Source organism: Corvus moneduloides, chromosome 10 (assembly GCF_009650955.1).
Source record: "Corvus moneduloides isolate bCorMon1 chromosome 10, bCorMon1.pri, whole genome shotgun sequence".
In the NCBI taxonomy this organism is placed as follows: Eukaryota; Metazoa; Chordata; class Aves; order Passeriformes; family Corvidae; genus Corvus; species Corvus moneduloides.
In genome coordinates this window covers 9,056,055-9,060,631 of record NC_045485.1, presented here as the reverse complement: position 1 = coordinate 9,060,631, position 4,577 = coordinate 9,056,055, and positions in this window count along the sequence as shown.

The window sequence follows — 4,577 nt, the reverse complement described above, 5'->3', positions numbered from 1 at the left end:
TGTTGTGGATTGTGGATGTGCTGATGGATATTGGGGTCCAGAGCCCCATGTACTTGTTTGAGATTTACTTCTAAGAAGGGTGAAGAAGAGTGGTTCTCTGAGACTTTATTTTTTTTTTTTTTTTGGGGGGGGGGGGGGTGTTGTTTGGGTTTTTTGTGGTGGGTTTTGTTTGTTTGGATTTTGCTTGTTTGTTTTAGTCCCTCCTTGTGATGACCTTTTTCGCTGAAGTCATTCTGCTGTGGATGAATTATCCATAGGTTTGGTACCTGAAGAGAACTCTATTTTGCTGTGCCCAAGTTACTGCTGAAAACTGCCCTGTGAGGACATCTTGGTGCACCTTTGGGGCCTTTCCTCCTGTTCACCGTGGTGCAGTTTATATGCACATGGGCATCTCTTCATGCCCTTTGCAGGACTCCCCTGAGTGCAAAACCCTTTTCAGAAGATATGCAGTAAATCCCTTTGGCTTGTCTCAGATGGTTCTTTGTTGTACTGCTTCTGTGGCAACTGAGGGATTTGGGTGGGTGAGGTAAATCTTTGGCTGCTCTGAGGGGCACACAGGGAAAGGAGGCTGCTGGTCTGGGGGGAGAAATTCCTGCAGCCTCAGCCCTGGTGGAAGTAGGTGACTGTAGCATGTATCCATAAAGTGGAGGGTGAATGAGTGTTGAGTCTCTTGGTCAGGTAAGAAAACAAGATGAAGAGAAAATGCTTCCAGCTGAAAATACCTGAATGTGTTATGCATGGCCAGTCCTAACCCAGTACAAACCCCAGGCTGAGAGCTCATAATATGCTGCCAGATATTGAGTCAATCTGCTTGCCTCTCTTTTCCTGCTTGAGTTAAACATTGCAATCATCAAGAAGAATAAATCTGTAGGTGTTTTATGGAATGTATTAGCTGCCTACCACCCAATTCTCATAAACTGGGAAAGGGGTGCTCCTGCTGCATGCTAAGGACTAGGTCTGCTGCAATAGGTGAATGGAGAAACTAGCATGGCCTCATTATCTTCCTATCTTGTTGAAGAGAAAGTGAGCCCTGCAGGTGGAGAAGGCAAAAAAAAAAAGACAAACGCCAAAGCAACAACCAAAAATAAGTATGTGGGTGGTGTAACTAAAGAGTCTGGTGCTGAGCAGGAGAGCTCTCCTGGCTAACCCAGACATACCTGCCTTCAGTTCCTTGTGTCTCATGGAGGGAAGGAGCACAAGTAACAACGGAATAGTTACTGGGTTGTAAAGTTACAGTGACGCTTGCATTGGTTTGTCTTGTATCTATCTTGGATATGGTTTATCCTGCAAGAGTAGAGAAATGTTGCCTCACAGAAACTACAGAGCCAGGACCTGAGCTGGGCTTACCTCACACATGCATTGTGTTTTTTTGACTACTGGGGTGCAAGACATCATCTTTGGGCTCTGAAGCAATTTGGGATTGTATTTTAGACTAACAGCTGCTGTTTTGATACCAAATTAAAATTGCAATATGAGAATTAATTTTACAGTTACTTCTATTTAATGTTTGTGTTAAGAATTCAAATATTACAGGGTTGGCATTCAAACTGAACTCCCACAGGACTTATACACAGCAGCAGTGTCTGCTTTGGGGCAGCAAGCAGGCTTGGGATTAGGTTTGGGCAAGGAAAAAAGTGCAGTGACATAAGCTTTCAGGTTTGCATTAGCACAGTTTCTATGTAAACAACTGTCAGTCCCTTCTGTTAGTCCTGAAATAATTGGCAAAATAAGATGATTGCTTTAGAGCAAGAACAGTGAGTAACTGGGTATTTTTTTTTTTTTTTTCCAGAAGTGAACAGTGAAGAGGGTGGCTTGGCAAAGGTGAACGCAATTATTTAGTCTGCTGGAGCCAGGACTACCTGCCCAAGCTGAGCTCTGAGCAAACTGATGAGGAATGTCACATGTAGCAGCTACTCCTGGTGAGCTTCAGTGTCCTGCAGTACAAGGGTGAAATAATGTCACCACTCAGAAAATGGGGGGTTTCAGCTCCGCTGCTCCTAGGCAGCACTTTTTTTCACTGCTGGAAAAGAAAAGTTAAAGTGCAGGTTTGAGCTAAAATGCTGGTGGTATTTGCCTATAAACTGAGTAGAGGAGCTCAGTGTGAAGGGAAATGAATTAAAAGCCTTGGAAGGTGGGAGGTCAGGTTAGCTGGTAAAAACTTCCTCTTTAGTAGTGCTGTAAAAACACTGTCTGTTCTCTTCTATCCTGGGAGTTGATTAATATCAAATTTCCAGTACTGCTTGACAGAGTAATGAGTTCAGTGTGAGGTTTTAGCATTAAGGCAGTTCTTACTATAGTCTATTAACCCTTAGTGTAGCAGTCTGTCAGCTGCTCTTGAAAGGCTTTGGGGAATCTGATTGCAATCAGCAGAGGTTGCATGTTAATTTTTTCAAAGTCATCTTTGTCTCTAGGACTGTCAAGTGTAAGGTGCTCATGCTGCTTGGTCCAGCCTATCCCTCCTTTACTCCCAACTGCTTCACAGTCAAACTTTGTCTTCCTAGCAAAGCTGAGGTTGTTTTGAACCCCTGAGTCCTCCAATGCTTGAGGGTAGGAGGGCTGGGAAGGGACCGTTCTCAAGGAAGAACAGAGACCATGAATGTGCAAAGCTTAACTTATTATAATAATGGATTGGTAACGTCAAGCAGGAGTTGTAGAATTGCTGCTCAGATGGTCTCATTATCTGCTGTTCCTGGCTGCTCTCTACTGCCTCATTTTCTGTCTTCAAAAGAGATAACACATCCTTTGTAAACTTTCCTGAGGTGGAAAGCCCTGAGAAACTGATGGCTCTTCAGCACTGAGACTGAAACCCTGGGCAGGGAATGACTGTGGAAAATGCTTATGATTACAGTTGCTTTAGCCTAGAGATTAAATAGGGAGAAAGAGTTTGGTAAACCTTGCCATACACTTCCTGAGCCAGATCTGTAATAAAGAAAGTGGTTAGTCATGAAGTAATTAACAGGTGAAATAGCAGGCTATTAATCTGCCAAACCATGTCTTAACTTTGTTTTCATAACTTCAGAGAGCTCTAAAAAGGCTGTTCTTCTTTTACAACTTCCACATTTTCATTAACACTGTTGTTCTCAAATCCTTTTTGCTGGACAGAGTGGAGAGTGTAGGGAAGGGCCAGTTTCTCAGCCTGTGTAAAGGGATAACTGCTGTTCACCCTTTGGCATCGCAGCACATTTCCTGCTGGCAGCCTTCTGACAGCAACCTCTCCCTTAAAAACATGGCTGCATTGCCTCCCAGCAGCAACGAGGCTTAATAAGAAAATGAGCAAGAAATGAAAAAGATGAAAAAGAGCAAGAAATTCAAATATCTCTTTTGTAAGCAATATTTTAAAAACTCTCCCTTGTGCTTCAAAGAAAGTAAAAGCCCTTTAGCTTAGCCCCACCAGTTTAAACTGTGTGCATTTATTAGTAATGCCAATACCTGCAGTGGTTGAAACTTGTCTAACACTAGCAATTTCCATTATTGCTGTGGTACCAGGAGGCTGTGACAGTCTTGTGTTGGATGTGATACCCAGGGGATCAGCCCCTATCAAACGCTGTAGGGGAACCTAAAGGTAGAAGCTGCGGGTGCCCTCCTCCCCAAGAGGGTGGTGGTGGTGACAGAGTGCAGCTCTCCTTGATCTAGGACTTCTGGGCTTGCTGCTATAGCCCGGTGGGCACTGTTCACTTACTAGATGACACTTCTCTGTGCTGCTACTGGAGCAGTGATGGGTGTGTATTGCCAGCTCACAGCAGGATGGCCATCTCAGTGCTGTGCTGTCCTCTCTTTCCTTCACATCATGCTCAAGTTCCCAGGGATGCTAATTTTTGCTTTCAAGGCTGTGGTGAGGATAACTGCTACAGACTGGAAGAAAGATTGGGCCCTGTGGGATGCATGTGCCATGCACTGTGCATTACCCCAGTGTCATTTCCATTCCAACATGCTGCCAACACACAGTCAACCCTGATCCAAGGATTATCTTCCCAAACTTTTTGGGTTGCTAAGTCTATGGCATCTCCCTTGAATATTGGGCTCCTAATGCACCTTGGTCCCTGTAATTAAGTGTATAAGCTCCTGAAGGGCGCTTGTGCAATAGAGGGAGTGAATCAGATGATTTTTCTTTGGGGCACTGAGCACCTGGAGCCTGTGGCCATCAGTTAATTACACTGGCTGTGAGCCACCCTGTCCTAGACAGAAGGGCTGGGTTTGTCTGCTTGGATCCCAGGCAGTATTTGTTTCACTTCCACACTAAAGCGTCTCGGGTGGTTTGGGATCAGAACAGATGGTGGAGAAGGGGGAAGGCAGGGCTGTATCTTTTACTGTATCTGACCAAGCTGGGCTCTTCTCCCTTCCTGAAATGGTTCAGGTGAGGACACTGCAATTGGCCTGTTCAAGGTTTTGCTAGCAGCTGTGTGCCCGTGGGAAGCACAGCCCTGTGTCACCTCTGGCCCTTCTTGCCCCTGGACCGGGCTGGCTGCTAGCTGTCCCCAGCAGCAATTGGACTTCAGGGGGATGGGGCACTGTGAGTGCCTCTGAGAAGCAGTCCCATCCTCGATGCTCCACCTTGGGCTTAAAAAAGTTCCCAAACC